The following is a 23,116-nucleotide window of genomic DNA, read 5'->3' as shown; positions in this document are numbered from 1 at the left end:
CAGCAGCCCTCTGCGCAGCTGGAGGAGCGGGGGTGACCACCCTTCTGGAGGAGGGGGTCACACAGCCAGCGGGAGACCGACAGGCCTGACGTGGGACAAGCAGCAGGAGCGGAGGCAGGGAGGGAGGAAGGGAGGGAGGCGAAGAAACGACGCGGTAATGGAGGGCTGAGGGAGGCGAGCAGGGGCTTACGGCGGGGCCGAAGAGGGTGGCAGGGAAGCGGGGGCACCCTGCCTACGGGCCGGCGGACAGGCCGGCGGGCGGGCAGCGGGGACGCAGCCGCCGCACGGCCCGCGCGTGCCAAGCCCGCGGCTCCCCGCCCGGGTCCCCCCGGGGGCGCCGCCCCGCCCCGGCCGCCGGCAGCGCCGCTCCCGCGGGGCGCCGGGCTCGCTCCCGCCGCGGGCCGGGCCGGGCCCAGCCGACACGTGCGCGGAGCCCAGCGGCGGGTGGCGGCGGGAGGGGACGGGAGCGGAGGGGACGGCGGCCCGCGCCTGGCAGCTCTACCCGCCTGGGGAGAGCCCCAGCCGGCACCCGCCCAGATTGGCAGGAGCCTGTGCCCTCCTCTTCCTCCCTCCTTTTCCCTCCTACGCGGGGTGGGTTTCAGCCCTCCTCCTTCCTTGGCGGGGAGGTAGTTTAAAAAAAAAAAAAAAAAAAAAAAAGAAGAAGGGAAAGAAAAAATAGAAAGAGAAAAGAAATCCCAAGTCGCGTCCCCGACGTCTCCGGGCCCCGCGGCCGCAGCGGCCGCCCCACATTCCTGACATTCCTGGGCCGTGACTCCCCGCGCCGCCCCAGCCCCAGCCCGGCCCCGGCCCCGCCGCCTCCGGCTCGCCCGCCCGCCCGCCGGCCCCGCTCGCCCCCGCGGGACGGCAGTCCCCTCCCTCCCTGCCTCCCGCCCTGCCTCCCTCCTTCCCGCACCCCGCGGGCGGCAGCAGGAGCTCAGGGCTCCCCGGCCCCCCGCCACCGGCGGCCCCAGCCCCCGGCCGCCCCGCCGAAGTTCCCCGCGGTGGCCGGGCAGGGGCGGCGGGAGCGGGTCTCCCTCCCCACCGCTCCCCGGGGAGCGGCCCGCTCCGGGTCCCGCGGGCAGCCGCCGCCTTCCGGGCCGGGACAGCCGCCTCCCGCGGGCGCGCACAAAGTCGGAGCCGCCGGGGCGGCCGCGCAGCAGGTAAGGACCCGCCGCCGAGACCGCGCTGGCTTCGGAGCGGTCCGAGCTGCGGCGGGGAGGCGATGCCGCGGCGGGGTGCGCAGCGCGGGGAGACCTGGGCTGGGGTTACCGGTCGCCGTCCAGCCCGTGGGCTCGCTCTGCCGGCCGCCCGGGTAACCCGGCCTCCGCGCCGTCGGGAGGTGTTTGTCAACAGCCGGGGCCGGGCAGGGCTGCTCGCAGTTACACCGCGGCGTGCCGGCCCGTGCCTTCCCCCCGCCCAGGGGCTTGCCTCGCTCTTTGTTAGTTACGGGCGAGCCTAAGCGGGCCGCCCGCCTCCGGCGAGCGCTCCGCGCCGGGCTCTGCGGCCGGGACCGCGGCCGGGCGGGGACGGGTGACATCTGCTCGCGCTCCCGGCGCGCGGAGTCCGCGGGAGCTCCCTGCGCGGGAGCGCGGTTGGGACGGGCTGTCCGTAAGGCGCTTGCGGCCGGCGGGGGTAGCGGCTGCCTCAGCCCGCCCGCCGAGAGCGCGCCGTCGCGCGTGGCCATCGCGAGCGGCCGCGCGGCCGCTCGAAGCGTTACCAAGGTGGGCGCGAGCGGCAGAGGCGCGGGCTCGGGGCGCTGCTGCCCGAAAAGTTTTCCTGAGATTTCTGGCGTGCGGCCTGACACTGACAGAAGCCAGTGCTTTTTTTTTTTTTCATTTAAGCTTTATGCGGATAACCACTGCTGGGTTTGGTTATTCTGTTGTGCGCTGAAGTGCTGTAGAGTTTGGAAAAACATAGATGTAAAATGGCCCCCCCCCCCCCCCCCAAATCAGCAGTCACCACCTGCCAGCCTCCGTGTTCAGAGAGAAGGTAGTCAGGTCTTGCTGGGGAGAGGGGAGGCAGCCCCAGCAGGGACTGCTCGCTGGCCATCGGGCTGAGAACGTCCCATCCAACAGGAGTGACAAAGTACAGAGTGTACAGCTTCGGCTCTTGCCCTCTGGGGGGTCTGTAGCTGACATCTAGTACCTGTTACGCATGTGTTGATGTTACAGTAATGCCAATAAGCTTTAGGCCCTCTTCTGTTACTGGCGGTGCCTGCTTGAACTCTTTTTGGTGTCTTTGGGAGGCTGTGCCAGAGTTGCTTACAGGCAGAGGGCACTTGTGTGTATCGAATGGGTCACGGCACAAAAGTTGGGAGCTTTGCAAACTTAGGTTTGCAGCACAGCCCGTCAGCTAAAAGGTGGTTCCCAGAATCTGTGGCAGAGCTTGTGGCCGTCAGTTCCACCGCTGCGTTGGTGTGCGAGAAGCCTGAAAGCACAGCCGACTGGATGCAGCCTCAGAGGATCCAGCGGTGCAGATCCAGGCCAGAGCGAGGACTGTGGGACTGATCTCCGAACTCAGCAAACGGAGCTTTTCTATGTACGTTATACTGAAGCTTTTAAATGTCTCTTTTAACTGATTCTGTAATAGCAGCAGAAGTAGCTTTGGTGCAGTGTTGTTTATGAGGGCTAATTAGCAACCAGTGTTAATACAAATGACTGACTTTTCTCCTGGTCATTCTTGTCCAGCAGAAGCCCATGAGTCAGTTATCATAACTTAGATATCGAATGGCTTTCTATGGAAATACATCTGCTTTGGTGCACTTAGCAAATTGTCTTGGCTGCCGGTGGCTCCTCCAATCTTGGAGAAAGTATTTAATATATAAAAAAAAAAGTTGTCTACATACTTCTGGTAACTCTATGGTTTCCTTTTTCTATGTTTGCTTGGTACCACTGCAGCCAAAGGGGCTGCTCTTCATTGTTTCTCTTCATATTTAGCGAGGCTGTGTTTTATTAAATGTTACTTAAGTAGTCCATTTTAATCTGGATTTAAGTGTAGCATAGATATATGCAGTGTGAAAAGTGTACTCGAACTCCAGCTCCTCAGCTGGAAGCAAGTCCTTCTCTGTCAGAAGGGTTAGTGAGCTGAGGGGATTTTATAAACTGCTACTAGTATTCAAAAGGTAAAGAGTTTTAGCAGGCAGTGCTGCTCGGCAGCGCATGAATCGTAGTTGTGCAAAGACCCACCCATGTGCTTAAATTCACGTTCATGAATAATGCTTCTGAAACCACGAAATTTCTTTTATATACATAGTAATAAACATGTATACAAGTCTTTGCAGGAGCCAGGCTACAATACTTAGTATGCAATATATTTGTGCATGTGTATCCAGCTCAATTACAAGGAGATTTCAGTAAAGGCTTAATTTTTATGCTGAGCAGATGCCATAAAAGTCTTTTTGACGTCTAAGTCCCTAGTGAAGTGCAGCATGCCTTGGCTTATTGTACTTTGTGGAGTTCCACTGAAACAGCTCCTGATCTTTGAAAACACACCATTACCCTGTAGACGTTCTTCCTGTGGGGAGCATACCTGTGCATAAGATTTACTGAAATTTTGTGTGAAAAGGTCTGGTTCTGTTATTTAAGTCTACTCGTTCTCTCTTCAGAGACTGTGAAAGCTGCTGCCTCCACCTCATAGATTCATTTTTTTAATATATATTTTTTCAAACAAAGACTAGATCCTAAAGGAACTGTGGTAGACCTGAGCTGAAGTCTGGGATCCTGATGAAAGTATGATTTTGGTTCCACCGTCTAACCCCCATCCTCCTGTGCCTGGTGCAGGAGGCCTCAAAACTCAGCGGGCACTCGTGGCTTCCTCTGGTTGTGCCGGATCCAGTCCGCGTCCAGAGCGAGTGTAGCCTGTGCTGTGGGGTGCCTGTCTTCTGCTTAAGGCCTTCTGCTTTGCTGTGCACTTGGAGCTGAAGAGGTGATCTATGAGGAGACATCTCACACGCTCTGAAGGAGTAGAGTTCCTCACAAATGTGGAAATAGCCCCCAAAACAGGAACTGCAGTCCGTGACTCTTCCCATTTCCTCTTTCCTCTGGGCTGTAGGAGGGAGCGAGGAGAACTTTGGAGTGCAAAAGGATCAATGAGTCAAATGTCCAAGTGTCCAAAAGCTGACATTTAGGTGCTTTATCAGGTTATGGGGGTTTTGTTGACTTGGTCTTTATCTCTTCTGTGAAATAATGTGATTTTGAGGCAGTAACACTACATCTTTATTTTTGGGTTGTGTGCATTATTGGGATGGTTATTTTAATTTTTGCTGTCTCTTGGTAGTATTTGGCTTGACTATCTGGTCTTGCGGAATAGTTTATTTTTTTCTTTCATTGTAAAGCTACCTGACAAAATGGAGCTTGTGATTGAAACGTTTGGATAGTTTTGTAATAACAAGCAACCAGAACACAAAATTGGAGCTTGCTGAAAAATTTTAAGCTAAAAGATGTATCAAGGTACAACTTACCTTAAATGTATGAGGAATCAAAAATGGTTTCGGCATTATTATTTTTGGATGAAAATCAGATTTGTCTTTGCTTGTTAAACCCATAAACACTGTCCTTTCCTTCTGCCTGCACCTCTTCTGTTTAAATAAACTTTTAGGTAAATTTAGTCTGTTTATTCACAGTTGGTGCTTTGGTAGGCAAGAAATCTCAGTATTGGTTTTACTGATTCCTTGAAGACAGCACAGTTTGAGCTATTTTTCTTTTGAATTAACAAGAATGATTTTCACTAGCTGTATCTGTTGTTGTTTTGCGTGTCAATGTATAATGAAATACATTTTTAAACCAAATTTGCTCAATTCAAGGATAACTTCATGTGAAGGTTTGAAGGGTTAGGAGCATTTTGATTTAGTTGTCTTCAACTTTCAACATCCATACGTAATATAGTGGAATTTGGCCCAGTTTTAGTGAATTGGCAAGATTAGATTGTGGTCAGATAAAGGTAATGTAACTATGCAAACGCAACACCTTGCCTTCTGAAGAGTTGATTGGTGTTTCTTGATTTAGATGCAGAGGAAAGTAGAGAAGGCTGTAAGATTGCCCTTTAAAGTATTTGCCAAGGTCAGCAAATCAATGCTGAAAGTGCCATCAGGTAAGACTGCTCTTTAAAATTTCTCTCAAGGTCAGCAAATCAATCCTAAAAGTGCCATCTGGAATTAAGGGCACAAAACTATGATGCAGCACAAAGCATGTGAAAGGAACGTTGCATGTTTGTTTTAAAATATGTTTTCCCTGCTATCATTGTTGCCCTAATAAGCAGTTGTACGTATTGTAGTCAACTATATATGAGCAACTTCTGAAAATACCTAAGGGACTATAAACTTAACGTTAATTAAGCATAAATTTAGCTAACATTAAGAAGGTTTTCAAACCAAAGGATTTTTCTGGAGGGAGTCAGGTGTGCCACATGTTGGGTGGATGATGTCCTGGGAAGAAGAGCACAGACCCAGAGCCCCCTTCTGATGTCCGGTAGCCGTTGTGACAGTCTTGTGTTCTGCTCAGATGAAGAGTTTAGATACTGAGCTTTGCTCAACACCCAGCAAATCTTTTGGAAACTGCAACTCTCCTTTCTAGTTCTCAAAAAGTGTATTTTTTTCTTGTAACTAAGATTACTCTGGGTTTTTTGTCGCTAACAATGTAAACCTAAAATTACCATGTGATGTAGAAACAACTCTGAAAAGAGGGTGGTGAATGTGTATGTTGGTGATCTAATAAACTAGATGAATGATGGTGTGCCAAAACTTGCTAATGATGCAAAAGTATTTGGATTAGGCAAGACTGAAGAAGACTGAGAAATTGTAAAGGGAATCCAAGAAAGCTGGGTAAAAGGGAAACACAGCAGATGATGTTGATAAATTCAAGAATATGCATGTTAGAGGGAATAATCAAATTACTCGTTCATGTTACTGGATTTTAAATTAACTGTATTTATTAAGATGGGGAGGAAGATTTCAACGTTTTATTTGAACTTGTGCACCTCCTTAATGGTTAGCGTTGAGCATAAAAAAATGCCACAGTCCTTGTACAATGCTGTGTACAAAAGACATTATTAGACTGATGCTCAGATTCACCTAGCATAATCAATTTGTGGTCTCCTATCAAAGAAGAGAGATTGGAAGATATTCATACGAAGTTGAACAGAAAATATTAGTGTAGCTTTGTTTCAAGGAGGTCAGTTAGAGAGGGTAGGCGATATATGTGCAAAATAATGTTTGGCCATTAATAAGTAATAATTCCATTACCCTTTGATACAGTGACTAGTTATAGGGAGTATTTTGAAAGACAATGTATATAATACCCCTAAACCACAACTTTTTAAGAAAAGTATGATTAATTGTAATACTTAGCGCCAAAGAAAAGCACATAAACCAAGAGCTTGGTAGGATGGAAAATATAAGCGAACTGTTCCTAGGGACAGGAGGAACAGTCTCGGCTACGTCTGAAGGGATGTTAACTGTGATGCTCTAGGGCATAAATCAACAGTAGCTGACGGGGATTAAGAAATTTACCTTAGGGCAGATCATGCTATTGGTGTCTGCTGTGATATTTTGTATGTTTTCCTCTGGAGGACGTAGGGTAAGCTGCAGTTAGAAACAGGATATCGGGCTGATGATTTGACCTGCTGTAGCAACTGAATTTCTGTATTCTACTGTGAATGACGGTGACTTTAATATTAATGCAGGTGGAATTGAAAGATTTATTTTTTATGTGTGTTCAGGCTTCACAGAAGGTGTAACTTGGACTTTAACTCTTTCATACAATAAAGTTTGTTGGTTTAATTCATTGAGGCATGCTCTGCTGTGGCCTGGGCTGGCTTATAGAAGAACAGAAATGACTGTTAGGCTTCATTTAAAAGGCAGTTATCATTGGTATCTATTATTAGTCAATTTGGTTATGATGATCAATGATTTCTTGTGTATGTTTTAATCGACAAGGAATATTTTGTAATTTGTGTAGTTAATACTAATATTTTTGAATTCTGTAACAGAATGATAGTTGTGTGTCTGACAAATAGATGGATCAGTTTCTGCAGGTAACTAGATCTTCTGTAGCTTAGAGGGTCTTTCAAAGAAAATATCATGAAAGCAAAAGCATACCTATACCATTGGAATTCTTGCACATCTATAGACTGTAAATGTTAATCTATTGCAGAAGAGAAAGTGGGGAAAATTATTTAGTAGCAGGCACTGTGATTGATCTAATAATCCACACCTCATGTTAACATATCAGTGTACGTAGGGTACAACACAGTTAAGCGTTGTCTGTAGAAGTTTCAGAAAACTATACCATAACCCACAATATAAAAAGCAAAATCTTTTGCAACTTTTAGGTGGTCTGACCAACCAGAATGAGCTGTCTTACAGGCTGCCTGGCAGCTATCTACAGAATAAAATGTGGACTGATTTTCTGACTTCCCTATTGAAAAGGCTGAAGCTATTTTCAAGGTATCCTTGCACTGCTTTTCTGAACTAGGAAAATAAGGTTAATGGGAAGGCCCTCATTTGTGAAGATGCATAAAAGTGATATCCTCTTTTGGGACTCCATCCTTTGAACATTGGGTTGCATTCAAAGCATGGCTACCCGAAGGACACTGTGCAGGGCCTCAGCCCAGGAGAAGTTGGCTGTGTTGGAGAAGCGCGAGGTTACCAGTAGTTGTTTTAACTTGTGTTTGTGCAATTCTTTCTTGTTTTTACAACTGAGAAAATAGTTTGCATTCCTAAGGTTTTTTAGATTAGCTCTTATCATGGAACTCCCTCCTTTGAGAGGAGGCATTCACTACCTTGTAGATAAAATGCCTTTAGCTTTTTATTGATGATGATAATTAAGCTAGGTTTTTGGACAAGCCTGGGCAAAATCAGGGGACTTTGCAAATCAGAGATTCAAATAATAAAGCCAGATCCAATTTTTGATGTCTACCTCTACATCCCATTTTCGTTTTGACCCCTTCCCTCAGTATTTTCGTTTGTTCTTTCAGTGCAAAACTGTATCCTGTTGGTAGTGGAAACCTTGCATTTTCGGAGTATGTGATATGCAGTGCTTATCTCGGGTGCTTTAAAAGAGAGAGAATGCGTAAAGGCATTTCTACCCAGAACTTTGTGCCTGCTGTTTACCAGGACAGAGGGAGAGAAGAGGAAAAAGTAATATATCCAGTGGCCTAATTCACCTTGTGCTGAGGTGAATAAAACTTCTGATGCCTTCAGAGGGAGCAGGCCTTGAAAAGCCTACTCCAAATACAGAAAAGAGAGATTTTTGAGAAAATCTGACTTCTCCCTTAAGAGCTTTCTGAAATGCTCAGTGTGAACAGACCTGCCTCAGGAGGAACCCTGATGAGCTTTGGTGGTGAGGGGAATTTATTTCAAAGGTCCTGGAAAACAGGCATCTGAAATGATCGTAATTTTTTTTTTTTCCCCTTGGTTGGCATACTTGAAGAGCTACTGAGTAGGATTGGTGTCTTATTTACGTTCTTCATAGCATTGTGAAGATTCAGTCTGTTTAGGAAAATGCTTTGGTCAGCTTACCAGATAAAGAAGCTGGCTGCTAACTTAAGGGGATGGCTCATGCAGTCTTTTGTCAGGAGACAGAAATATTGACAGAGACTCAGAGCTGTGGCAGGTTCAGAACGGAGGGTGGACAGGGCAATTTTCTGCTTGTGAATTGAACAACTCATGTAGATATATTTGAGAAAAGGTCCTGTGATTCCTTGCACCTTTACCAAGACTGTGTTATGGGAGTCTGTGACAGCAGAGGAAACTAAATCACAGTATTGATGCTTATGTGCTGCTGCTTCCCACTTTGTTGTGGTTCTTTCTGAGAACAAGAAAGGCAATGACTTTCTTGCAAGTTTTCTCCCATGTGTCCATGTTCCTCTTGGTAGCTTGGTGCCCCAAAATGCACGTACGCATAGTTGGAAATCTCGTTCATAAAACAGAACTAAACATTACAGGAAAGCGTTACTGAGGCGGGTTAGCATTTAGCATCCAAATACTGATTATTTTTGTTGCTAGTAATTTCACTTGCAACTTTTTTTTTTTATTAACTTTCTTTCTGATGATCTGGAAATAAAAGCTGCCATTTAAAGGTGAAAGTTACTTTTGCTTGTTATGTATTTTAGGGCTTTTGATATGCAGTTTAGTGTTTCACGCTACTTAATGTTAAGTAGAGAAAAGTGTTTAAATAAATCCAGTGCCGTATATAGAGAGTTAGATTTCATTTAATAATCTATGTTTTTTAAATTCCTTTCTGCATTGTATAATGTGCTGGGAGCTTTACAAATAGCAAAAGACATAATATGTGTCTTGAATTGCAGTCTAAGGAAGGGGAGAAGAAATCATTTAGTGCAGTAGGCAAATAGTGTGATGGGGACAGCTGGTGTGTATCTGAGAATTTTGGTGTCTTTGGTCATAGCCTACCCTCCTCTATAGCTGGTTCATTTCTCAGAAGTTTTTCTAGTTCCTGTATTTAATTGTTAAATTATCATAAACATACACATTTAAATATGCAAATTCAAAAATGCACATTTCCTGCAAATTTACAGTTGAGTAATTAAGAGACAGTTGTTTTGGAAGGGAATTACTGATACCACCTCAGGACCTGACTTTTTGAAGCTGGGAGCGTTTCGCTGGAGCTGGAGTGGAAGGAGGCACCTTTAAGGAGAATCCAGTAGCTTGGAGTATGAGATCTTCTTTACTTGCTATGTGTTAGTTTTGCTCTAGCTCTTTGTGTTTTTTTGTTGCTGGTGTAGTAGTAATGTAAAACAGTTGCTTACAGAACAGCTTACAAAACATAATTTTTGTAGTGTACATTTGCATATAACTTGACACTGCTGAAGTACGTGATTAATGTCGGTAGGACATGCTTTCAAAAACCATTAAACCTTGCCTAATGATGGCCCCGTTGTTTCTTCTGATGTACAAATGGGTTTAACCAGAGAGACTGATATATTCTTACAGTTTTCCTAGAACCTGACTTAGGTATGAAGATTGCCACCCATGCACTAATTAATCTGTCAAAACATCTGACAAGGGGTGGGTACACGTTGGAGACAATTAGTCATTTTGTTCTACTAGTCAGTAATGTCAACTTCTGTTGATGTTATACAAGGTTTCTTTCCTACTTTTGTATTTTCAGCTTGCATTGTGATAGATGTCTGTTAACACGTAGCTTAACTTTCATGTCAGCTTTATGTGTTCGGTGTCCTTGACAAGTAGCCCTAACTCTCTGCATACAGCTGTGAAATTTTGCGTTTTCTCCCCTCTGCCACCCCGAGCAACTGAAGTTGTCGTGACTGGCAGGACTGTGAGCTTGCAAAAACACAGTAAGTTCCGTGCAAATAAGGCTGTTAAATGAATGGAGTGTTCGGCTAATGTCATAAAACACCGTCTGCTGTTAAATACCACTTAATTTTGCTTTCTCTGTTCTCCTTAGTAGTTTGGATTTATAATGTAGTGTAATTTATTTTTTACTTGGGATGGAATGGGAGTAAATGCATTTCTCAGTCTCTTCATGTTGTATGTTGCAATCAAACAGAGCGACAGAGGATATGACAACAACAGGGAAGGATATCCTCAATTATTTGGTTATTTTCTTAGGATGGAAAAACGAACTTGTGCATGGTTATCTTAAAAAGGCTTTTTGCCACAGCCTGAGAGTGCTGTGGCCGCAGTTTGGAGAGCAGAATGTGTTAATTTTGTTGAGTACCTTTTACAAAAATTGAAATGTAGGAAAGAAAAGAAAATAACATTTAAAAATCGCATGTTGAAAAGATGCTTTGGTAATACAGTGAATAAATGAATTTTATAAGAGAAGGCCAGAATGTAGACTGTTTACCGGGAAAAACTTCCCAGTAATGAGCTTCATGATTTATTGTATTACTCTCTCAGGAATAGTGACTCTGTTGTGGGGAACATGTTAAAATAACACTAGGCAGTTCACTAGAGCATTCAGTGCAGAGTCTAAGTGTCTGTCAGAAAAAATGGACCAGGTTCTGTCTTTGTCTCTTTCTTCATAGAGGTTTGAAATAATAAAATATTTTTTAAACTAAACATATGTGATATTAGCTTCAGTAATTGTTTTTTTTGTGCATCTCTATTAAGGATGAAGATGAGCTGAGATGAGCTTGGAAAAAAGTCTTTTTGGTTTTTTTTTTTGTTTGTTTGTTTTGGCTTGGGCATTTAATATGTGTTCTTTAGCAAAGAATCTGGTAAAAAGGTAGCGTAAAACCAATCCAGAGATCTTTAAGTATTTAGCTTGGGCAGTACAGTGTTTTGGGACCTTCATGATCAAAGTGATCTCCTTTGCAGTATTTCGTACCTTTGTACCTGACATTGATATGCCCTTAATTTGCTTTATCCTGAGGCATTTGACAGGCCATGGGTTCATTCACCCATGTATATTCCTGCCCTGACTGTGGTTGTCTGGAGGGATGATGCCCAAGCTAGTTTTGCACTAGCTGTGCTGGGTGCTTGTATATCAAGTTTCGTACACCAGGTTTCATCAGACAACATTAGACCGGCGCTCCACAACATGCTTTAGGCCAGGTGCTAAAGGCATCTCATGGAGAATCAGTGTGGATAGGAGATGTATGTGTGGTGACTTAAATGTGGATTTCCTCCACTGCCGTCTCGGTGAAGTTATTTTGCTGGCATGTGTGGTGATCTTTGTGTACAGGGGTCAAACCTGAAAGAGTTTGATCAGTGTAGCAAACTGATAGTGCTGGGTATCGAGTGCTAACTGCAGCGGAAGGGACTGTGCACCAAGCAGTGCAGAATCTGTTCTGGATAATGTTGTCAGTGTCTGGTGTTTTATTAGGTCTTTATGCAGCGAGTCCTCTGCCTGTTAGGAAAAGAGATTAAGGAGAGCTTGAAATGTTGTGATGTTTTTCTTTTTTTCGTTTTGTTTTAAAACATATATCTCTCATCCCCATAATGGTAGAGAAAATAGGAAAGGCAAAGGAAGTTCATAAAATATCAAAGGTATGTTGCTTAAGAGTAGTTCCATCAGCTGATGAAAACCATTAATCTGTAGTCTCCCAGGTGTGATGTGCTTTATTACAGGCTAAGTACGACTGCATCGTGTGCTGCCTGTCACCACAACCGTTGTGGCATTTTGCATTGAATAAGTGATGTCTAGACATGGCCATAAGCTTTACCTCTGCAGTTTATATCTCTCGGGAGTTAGAAATGTGTCAGACAATGAAAAGTTCCCCTTGTATTTAGGAAACTTTGAAATACTGAAATCAATCACAGTATTTTATTACAGCATTTATCTGTATATGCCTTGAAGGGCTACGTGTCAAATCTTTCGTATTATATTTTCAGTGATTTAGATACTTTCATCTGTCTTGACTTGAGGAATATGGCAATGAATGGTGGTTCTGACGATCTGGTGGAACTGTAAGCACAAGATATTATTGAGTATGTGGAAGCAGTTTGTGTACTGAGTTTGTTTAAACATAGATGCGTTAGCTCATGAACAGTGAGAACTTTACAAGGACAAACTGCAAGGTCAGAGGAAATTGAAAACAAAAGAAAACCCAATTGCCATGCCTGGTAAGACTGAGCACTGATTACTCTATCCTTGTCCTGCCAGGATCATGATGATGACAACTGTGCCTTACGTCCTTGGAACAGGTAGACTGTAAGGGATAGGTAATTGAGACTTTGTTAGGTTAAATTCAGACTGCTTCCTGGAGATAGTTACGGAGCAGCATAATCAGACAAGAGGTGCTCAGAGTCTTATGCAAGCGAAGCCAGTATAATACACATGGATTATAAGGTACGAAAGGTTAAGTGTTGCAGTTGGGTACATACTGGCATTGTAACGCACCTCGCATTGTGATGTTACATGCTAGGAGAGCGGAAAATTACAACGCAGTTATTCAAGACTGTTGTAAATCTAGTTAATACCTCATACTTCTGACACATCTGTCAGTGTGGTACTGTTATTATTTACCTTGGCACTGTAAGCTCCAAGCAGGAAGTCCAGTTGGCGAGCACAGCTTCCCAAAGCCTCCGGCGTATGCTCACCAGTCCCGCTGCCGCCAGCGTAACCTGCAGCCCTGCTTACCACACCAGAGTGCTCATGCGAGCAGAGGTTTGCAGGACCGGGACATCAGTTTGTACCAGGAAATTGCATTTCCAAAGGTGAGCGTGTGAAAGGGGTCAGTAACTCTTGACAGCTTGCTGCAAAGTAGGTTCTGTTGGAGGTTTATTACTTGCAAAGTCAAGTGCTATGATTCTATTTAAAAAAAAAAAAGCTGTAGTGGTAAGACTGATGTTCTTAACATGAGTTCCTTTAGCACACTTTTTAGCTAGGTCTGGGAATAAGTAAACACCTAAAATAATCTCTGGTTTTGTCATCTCTTTGGTAGCATGCTTGCTTCCTGTGTTACAAAAGTCATCGTTAGATTAGCTGTGTTTAAGCTTCCTGTCTCACCAGGGTTTTTTCCATTATTTTTACAATCTCTTTCAGGAGGTACCAATATCATGTTTCTGTAATAAAGGTTTCACTTAAGTTATGGGGTGGGGGTTTTTCCTGTTGGGATTTTTCATTTTTTTCTCTCCAGTTTCTTTACTTCGTCTAAAATAGCTTTCTAACTCTGATACTTCCTCAGTTTTTTTTTTAATGGCAGATGCTTTCTTAGCCTGCATATTATTATAATACTACTTCTGTTTGCAATTGGTGCTCTTCAGTAATTTGTATGAAAAGCGGAACAACCTGTTTAGCTGTATTGCTACTTCTTCTCACTCTGTGAAGTACCCCAGGCTTTTAAGTGAACTTCTAAGTGTGGTGAATGTGCTGTAGGAGCAGTGTCCTTCACTGTGCAGAGACTGATGACTCCAGTTTGCATGAGTCAACAGAGATCCTTTGTATATGGCATCATGGTGTGGGTATTTTGGTTGCTTGCTTTCAGTTTGTTAGATTCCTATGTGTCAGGAAGAGGGGTAAAATCACATGTGTGATATCTCAGTTTGCACAATAAAAATGGCATGAACCTGTGTTGTTTACCTGCTGTAACCAACCGTTACGCTACTTTTCTTGGCCTCTTGTGGGGAAAGTGCTATTGTTTAATAGATGACCCTTCAACTATGAACTCTAGCTAAAAAAATACATATCTTGACATGCACAGTGTCATGCTTGACTCATCTAGGGTAGAGGCACTGAAATATAGAAGTCTTTAAATATACAAGTTTTAGCATATTCTCTTACCATTAAGCAAGGAAACTCTGGGCACTGAAAATAATTGACATGCTGGATTGCACATGTGCTCATTTACTTATCAAATCAAAAGGTAAGTCTAGACATGAGGTTTTAAAGCAAAAAAAGCGGAGCTGAGTTTTCAGAGCAGTGGTGTAGAACTCTGCCAGGACAGTCCCACCTTAGTGAGACCATGGGCAAATGTTTCGCCATTGCTGCGCACGCTGCTCGACCGTCTGCGTGTCCCTTATGGTGAAGTTTCAGTTTTCATTAATAGATGACATTTGCTTGCCAGGGTGTGTTTTTTTGCCTATAATGTTGGTGAGAGTGCAACTTTTAGTGTAAGTAAAGATTGAAGTAACACTTGAATGTGAAAGTCTTTAGGCTTGTCTTTAGGTTTTACCTCTCTGATTAAACTTTTTTGGCTTCACAAACGCAGCTGCTGCCTTTCCAATTGATGTTTCTTTGTGGATTTCACATCAGCTCCTGTGTTATTGCCATAGAGCACACATTAGCTCCTTTTGTGTTCTTTTGCCTTCAAATGTAATACTGAATTTGGGAGTTACCAGGATAATATTTACATTTGTTTTTCTTTCACATTTTATTTTTGGGATGCTAAGTAGTGTCTTGGTCCATTGCATGCTAATTTTTGCCTAAAATTTCCCATGACAGTTTCTTTCTGTGTTCATTGATTTCCTCTGTTGTGTCATCTAGGCTCTTTCTAAATGTGATACTTGTGGTAGAGTTGAATGGGAGAGTTTGCCCCAGTTTGACACCAGCATCCACGTTAATCCACTAACTCCGTTCCATGTTTTCCTGAGCTGTGGCAGTGACACTGTGGTATAAAATCTTGATCTTGCTTCATAATGATGCTTTTTCTTTGTAGTTGCTGACTGTCCTTAAATTTTTTTGCTTCTGAGAGCTGCGTGTTATTTTAGTAAGTAACAGGTTTATGTTTTGCATTTTTAGCCTATGACCACAGTAACAAGTAGCCCCTTCCTTTCCCTTAAAAGATCGTTTCAGGGTCATCCTAATTGATTATTTTCACTCACTTGGCTATGTTGTGCTCTTCATTTGAGCATCATTATCTTGATGGTAATCAAACAAAAGCTCAATTAAGTCTCAGGCTGTACTGGGAAGTAGCTTGCCAGAATCTGACAGTAGAACAAAGGATGTTTTATTGACAAATTTCTCCAGAGGAAAACGTTTCAGTGGAGGTCTGTAAAGCAGCACGTGTGATTTTAGGGACTTGCCAGCTATCACTTTTAAATTGTTTTAAATCTGTGGCTGAGCCTTCTGCTCAGTTCCGAAGATGTGACTCAGAACACTACTTGTGCTAGAGAACTAATTTCCATCCACCAACAACGTGAAAGCCCCCTTGAAACGCTGCCTTCCCAAAGAAGGTGAGATGAGAATAAGCAACCTCTTAGCTTCTTGAAGTATTTCAATACAGGGCTATATGGGAAAAAGACAGGATTAAACATTTTATTTTTTATGCAAAAATAGAAGCCTCTAAGTCTCACTTAACTGAAGCCATCATAGTTGTTACATTTCATATTTTTGTTTTAAAAGCTGTAAATTTGAAGCATCACTTTAGGAGCGGAAAGAGAAGAATGAATTAGAACAATGTTTTTTCCAAACTGTGCCTTGCATGGCTGTTGGCATTCGTCCTGCTGAGTAAAGCAGTTTGAGAAATGGGAGGGAACACACAAGATGAAGGGGAAAATGGCCCAGAAGAGCCTGCTTCAACAGGACTGTTTAGCATAGTTACAGGACCATTGCCTTACTGGATTAAAACTTGTAAAATGTATGAAAAGAGAATTTCAGTCGCATCCCCAGCTTTCTCTCTCTTTTACTATTAACTTTTTATTTGAATGCCATAGCTCTATATCGCTGTATGTCAAAACCAAGACAATAATTGTCAGCAGTTCCAAGTGCTTGTGTACATTACTATGTTTGATTTCCACCGAGCCATAAACACTCTTTGTCCTTTGCCTTTTACTAGCTGTTGGCTTGGCTACTCCTTGTGGACAGGAAAGCTGTGTTTAATGCTTTGTAAAGTGGCCATCAGTTCCTTGCTTTTATCTCTGTTCAGTATAAATTATTTTCAGCAAGGCCATGGAACTGTTTTGGCCAAGATTTGTAGGTGTCTCTTGTGAAGAGCTATTTCAGGATAAAGGCTTAATCGTACTGTTTCTTTCCTCCCCTTCTCTCTATTTCATCTCTCCTTGAAGAATACTAATCCTGAATGATAGAAGCCCATGGTTGATCTCCTCTCTTCTCCATGGCTCGCTTTTGTTGGTTTTTTCGCATTTTCAGAATTAACCCTCAACTGGGTAGGCTGAAGCATGTTCTTTTACCCTTAAGCTTGGAAACTTGGTGTGCACTGCCACTGCAATAGTTTTAAGGGGAAATTCAGCCCCTAATTATCAAATTAGATGCACATTCTGGTTCTTTGGCATGACTTTACTTCTGCCCATCTGTTAGGTTGGCACTCTGCCCTCTCAGAAAGTAGCCGACCAGTTTCAGCTGAGCAGAGGAGCCAACCAAAGATGGGTTAAGAGAAGCAGCCTGCAGAACACTTTATGTTCGATTTCTCTTGCCAAAAGCTCTTCCTGTTTGCAAACAGTGTCAGCTGAAGCCCATATGCTTCATTACATGGGATGACATCTGTGGAGACAGATGCAGGGATGGCAATACGAATGACATTTGATAAGGAAGGGCATATGTTATGAAACCAGACACGGCTACAAGTTGAAAGCCCTGTCTGTGCTGCACGTGTGTACACAGAAAGAGAGATTGCCTGTAAATTTTGTTGTGTGACTGTGTTCATCAGCCAGGGTTGGGCCTTTGAAGTGCATCAGTGTTCAAAGTTTGTGTTAGCTGTAACTGCAGTTGTAATATTCGGTTGTTGAAGCTATTAGCCTAGATCAGTATTTTGCTTCGGTACTCTTTGAATGGTATCCTGCATTAAAGGGCCGGTAGTTTGCACCGTGTAAGGAAGCATGTTTGGATAATGCCAATGAAAGAAGCATCTGATTTAGAGGATTCTGCTGTGGACTGTCTTTCTGAAGGATTTCAATGTTTTCTTCCAAATTGTCTGCTAGGAAATCCACTGATTTCAGCATTTAGAAATACATTATTTGGATGTGAATTTTACACATCTGGGTAGAAATGGTGTAAAACCCCTTCTTTTTGAGCCATCTCTTTGCCTCTTTGCTGGATTATGCTGTTTTTCATCAGAGGTCAGATTTCTATCTAAAGCTACTTTTCTCAAGTACATCTGCTTTTTGGATTTACAGTGTAGATATTACATTTAAAATCCAGAAGTTAATTTTCATTATTGGAGACTTTAAAGAGATACCATCAAATCAAGATCTAGTTAACTCTTTTAAATTGGCTTTCACATTCTAAGTGTGTCTGAGGCAGAGTAATTGATTTTTCTACTTCAAGAAAGGGATTTTTGTTGTTACGTGTAAGGTACAGCAACATATGTGCAAACAACAAAGGACATGGGGTTGTTCTTGGAGTCTTCCAGACCAGTCATGTCAAGCGATGAGCAGTTACCAGAGAGGAGAAGGGGGAGCAAGCAGTGGCCCTACCACAGCAACTTGGGGAGGTCAGTCTCTATCCTGAAGCTGGGACGACGTCAAAGAGAAATGATTTCAGAGAGCCTCCAGTAAAAAGGAAAGGAAAGAAAGGTGTTCTCCAGTAAAGCAGGTTTTGTTGCCTGTGCTGGTGCCTCCAGAAATTCCAAGATTATATTTAACGGAAGAGTGACTTTGCAGTGGCAATAAGGAAGCAGAACAGTTATTAGCAGATATAGAGAGAGTTGGCGTCAATGACAACCGCACCAAATAGGAAGGGAAAACAGCAAGTGAGGGTTCCCATTGGTTTATGGCAAGATAGAGAGGACCTTACTGCAAGTGGAAAAAGTGCCCTTCTCTGACCATGATTTACCCTCATGTTGAGGGTATCAGAAAGCTGATTATTAAATTCAGACCTGGAAGGAGAATTAGCACCCTTCTTTTGTTTTCTAAATTGCTAAGGCTGATGGAAAAGGTAGCAATTTTTCATTAAATAAACTTTGCATGTAATCCATCTTAACAAGGTGAAGAAAAAATATTTTTAAACAATTTCACGTTGATTTCTATGGTCAGCAAAGTGTTAATCGCAACAATTGCAAGTAAAATGTTTTGATGCTGTAGTGTAACATAAAGTGATATTTGTGACATTCACAGAGGAGTTAATTTCTTTCTGTCAGATCTTACAGTGAAATACTTAGTGTGGTATTTAAAACTTTTACACTAAGTAAATCTGTTTTTTTAGCGCACGAGCAAAAAAACCCTCCATATGCAGTGTTTGGAATATAGGCCTTATCAGCCATACTTGAAAATTACATTTTTAGTGTTTGGGTGACTGGAAAACACACCTTTCAAAGAATATTAATGGGTACTGGCAAAGTGAATCCTTCCATTAGCAAATCAAAATATCTTGCACAGGGGTATGTTTTCCATATGCTTTTAATGGAGTTAATATTTGATGTTCACAAAACTGAGATTTTTGGGCATTTTGTCTGGCTTTTTATTAAAAAACATTTATCCAAATGAAATAATGTATTTAGATATGTAGGGCTGTAATGAATCGTGCAGAAATTGACCTCATTTCTCTAATAAGCTGTTTTGATAGTTCTTATACATTAAAATCTTTTTGCCTCGTTTGAGGAACTTGCTGTATTTTCCAAATCGCGTCTGGTAATTTTGGAGAGTAGGTGGCTTCTAACTTTTCTTGGAATGATGACACTCTTTCCTTGGTAGCTTAAGGACAATGTTATATTTGCTAACTAAAAGAACTCCTAAAGTGTATATAGCTGTTAAACACTTGGATCGAATGTGAGTTGCTGAGTTTGCAGTGTTGTGGTGGGGAAGCCAATCTGGAGGATTTCCTTAATCATACTGCTACAATCACTTTCTCTACACAGCTTTGTTTTCTGCACTTTGAGAAGGATAATTTCACTTCCAGTTTGGATTAGACAAAGGAATTCTTCAAAGCGTTGAAGAGCATCGATTTCTCTGGTTGGTTGGAGTTTTTAAAAAACTTTGAGTACCTCATTTCCACCTCTTATACATCACAGTTGTTTTATCTGTAATAAAGGGTTAATAATAATAATAAGAATGATAATAATAATTATATCTGATTTTATTCCACCCCACCGAAGTGCTCTGTTACTATGGTAGAAAAGATACTGCGAAGCAGGTATTACTCAAATTACGTTCATTAACTCTTTTCCTTAAAGTGCCTCCATTCAAAAAGTGCAAGTAAACAATTCCCTACTTCATTTCAGAACTGTTTTAGTAGCTGCAAAATGCAATTTCTGATAGCTGATGAGACTAGATAAAAATTCAGTGCAAGTAACAGGGATTAAATTGTAGAGACCAAAATGTGTACTGGCATTTCTTTTCTCCCTGTATTAAACTGCTAAAAATTACACTTATAAATATGCACCTTTTATAAATATTAAATTGCCTGGGTTTTGTAGAAAGACAGTGCTTCTGGTACGTTCAGTGGGTTTTATATTGTTTGCAGAAAAGTTGGCCTTATTGTGCAAGAAGTCGAGGATACCCTTATAATTTGCTTGTAAATTTTTTTGACATGTAAAGCCTGGCTGAAGTCTGCAGTGCTTTCATTTATTGATGGATCTCTCTGAGTGTGTATTTACATGCATTTTTTCCTACTGAAGGATCAAAAAAGTGTTTTATTATTTGGTTACATGATGAATAGCAGTAAGTTATTGCTTAGGCAAAGTAGCCAGAGGAAAGGCTTTGGCTTTGCTTGTCCTGCACAATATTTCAATGGCAGCATTGCTGGAGACAAGAAGCACTACTAAAATTGAAGAAACTTGCTTGACTTTCCCTTTGTTTTTTCCTTTGTGCATTGATTGTCAGTGTTGCTGTGCTTTCTGTGTTTAAATGTTGCTACAAAACAATATTCTGGCCTTTTTTTCTTGTGTGTGTGTGTGGGCTTTGAGGTTGGCCTGAGTTGGTGGGACAGGAAGAGAACTGCTAGGCACATGAGGCATTGCCCAAGATGCTTTAATAATGGGAATCGTCTTTTCTCCAGTAGTTACTTTTTGAGAATTGCTCTTCTTGCCTCCTTGTGTTGCTGTTAAGTGTTTTCAGTGTGTTGGTTTTTCCACGCAAGCTCTGACATTCCGCCAGCTGTGGGATCAGGCTCTCCAGTCCAAGGCGACTGTATAGGCTGTTTGTTGCAATTTTAGGATCAGCACTCAGAGAGTTCCGCGGAAATCCATTGCCTGGTGCTACCGGCCCAGCAGCTGCGTGAGCCTTCAAAGCTCTAGTCTGACACACTGGAGAAATAGTTTTCGTTTACAGAAACTCTCCTATCAATGCTTATTAGAGAATTTAGATGTTACGAACTTTCTTAGGTAGATAATTTCCAGTAGTGATGGCTTGCTTTGAAAAGCCTATTTGCTTGCCCCTCTGGTACAATAGCAGCAGCTATCTCAAGAGAGGAATCAGACAACTCTGAGACACCATCTGGCCCAACTTGGGGATCAAAACAATTCTCTTTTAGAGAAGGGCTGAAAGGATTTCCAAAACTTGAAGGCTGCCACACCTTGCTAACCAGACGCTCTATGAGTGATGAATACATTCACATCTGCCAGCAATGGGGAAAACAATTACTTTTTTGAAATGTGCTAAATTAAAATGACAGATCTACCTCAAATAGGTAGCACCACTGAATTTATATTTTTTGAAGAAATCGGATAGTGATGATGCCTGCATTGTACTGGCTGAAGAACAGAACAGTAGAACATTACTAGAAAAAAGGGATTTCCAAATCATCTTGGAAATTCCATTCCCTTAAATATTTTCTTTACAGATACAACTTGCAGCTTAGCCCACGGTTGTCACAAGATTCAGAGTGGTTATGGCTTGCAGATCTCTCCTAATGATATTAATCCTAACCATGATAACTAATTATGTTAATCCTCTGATGCAAATTTTCCGCTACTGTGATCATTTGTGCACAGTGCTTTGGAGACAAGGGGGAAAAAGTGTCGGCAGCTAGATGGTTACTTGAGGAACATGCAAGTTAAACACCTGACATCTGATGAGTCACCGTCCAAGTATGTGTGATTGAATGGTGGTTAACTGATTGCTGCAGTTGATTAAGACCGAATATATCTGAAAAGCTAAACACTTTATTTTTGAAGGTAGTAAGAAGTGCACTGTAAACCAAGCAACTTGCCTGTTTAGAAGTTTCCACACTATCTTAACTTGAAACTGTATCCAGGCTCGGATTGTAAGAGCAAAGTGTAAATGTTGTACCAACAGGTTTTTTTACAGTCCACATGTTCATCAAGATAAAGAGAAGTTCACTCTTCTGGCACAGACACTAAGTCAGTAAGATATTGGTGTGAATCATGGCGAGATATGTTCTGTAGAGTACATGTGTTGGGAACACACAGGGTAGGGAGCGAAGAAGTGTTGACCGATCTGATGCAATAGCTAAAGACAGAGGTTGTTCATCACAAGGTTTCATTTAGCTATATCAGCTTTTAAGAGAGAACAGAATACCATCTAGTAAGCCTCAAACAACTGTTGTAAATAATGAATCATTCCAAAATGCGGTTATGGTTGTAATCCTGCAGGATGCAGGTTGGGCCTGGGCATTGAGAAGCAGGGCTGTTGGAAAGGCAGAATGCCACTTCACCTCCTGCAGCTGTGTTGTCACTGACCATTAGTTGTACGAGCAGCTGGTTATTCAAGTGCTTAAATATAGATTGAGGATCTTAATAGTAAATAGCTATTTAAATGACCGGTGTTTCTAGTACAGTATTTTAAGCCAAGATTTACTGTTGCAAAACTCTCAGGAAATGGTAAAGATACTGTGGATTAAAAAAAAAATAATGAAAATACAAATAGTGTAGTTTCTGTGCTGGATTCACTAGCAATAACTCATTGCTGGAATGTGAAACAGTAGTCCAAATTAGTTAAAGTGTTTGTAGATGGATTATTGAAATGATGAAGCTATTTGGTATGTGGGTTTTTTAAACAACTAATCTAGGGCAGTGCTTATGTTTTGGTAGTTTTGTAGATGCTTTTGTGTCTTTGGAAGGAGTTATGACCATTGGTTCTGGCATTGTACATACTTAGTGCACAAGCTTTTAGTAAATTACCATTGTTAGACTCACATCTTGTTAAACAAACATCGATTGAAACAGATCCCATGCTGTAAAAACAACCACATGCAAGCCAGCTTCTTTGTGCACGTGGGTTATGTATCATTTCCCCTCAGGAATTAACAACACACCTTGAACTCCACTTTTTAATTTGATTGAAAGAGAGACCCTTGCACACAGAACAACAAAAACTCTTGGACTGTAATCTCTTAATCTCCATAAAATACTTGAATGTTTAGCTTTGATAATATATGAAACAAATCTGGTGGTCCGTAACATTTCTGATGTGCATTCCCTTTTTTTGCAGCAAAAAGAAATCAAAGTAGACATAAAACAATGTATGACAGGTAGCTTGGTGTTGGTAAGAGTTAGCCCTCAAGCATGAAGCAATTCCATAGCTCTAACTCTCCTTTCTAGTATGCTAGTGGAAAGTCATTTTAATGGCCTTGATGATGATTCCTTTGCTGATATAACATAATTTTCCTGCCAGTGGGATCACCATGCGCTTTGCAGATTTCTGTATTAGGCTTTTCGATGCTGGAAAAGAGACTATCCAGGAGTAGTGTCAAGAAATCAAACTTTTTGGCTAACAAGCTGTTGTGCTTGGAGGCAGATCTTCTGAAGAATATGTGGTGTCTTCCTCATGCTTGGGGTCAGGAACTGCTTGAGATTCAAAACTGGGCAGCTGAAATGAGAAGATGCACGTAGCAGTCCCAGC

General features: G+C 42.3%; 1 protein-coding gene across 1 annotated transcript in view; it reads left to right on the top strand.

Moving 5' to 3' along the window:
• The first annotated feature begins 1,039 nt into the window (after positions 1 to 1,039).
• Positions 1,040 to 23,116, top strand: part of PTPN14 (protein tyrosine phosphatase non-receptor type 14) — a 121,530-nt gene continuing 99,453 nt past the window's right edge. The window contains exon 1 of the mRNA XM_075412986.1: positions 1,040 to 1,160. The gene's annotated coding sequence lies outside the window, so the exon portion shown is untranslated. The remainder of the gene's footprint in view (positions 1,161 to 23,116) is intronic.

This window comes from Opisthocomus hoazin, chromosome 2, assembly GCF_030867145.1.
Source record: "Opisthocomus hoazin isolate bOpiHoa1 chromosome 2, bOpiHoa1.hap1, whole genome shotgun sequence".
NCBI classification, from domain to species: Eukaryota; Metazoa; Chordata; class Aves; order Opisthocomiformes; family Opisthocomidae; genus Opisthocomus; species Opisthocomus hoazin.
This window is presented reverse-complemented; position numbering and strand designations above follow the sequence as displayed.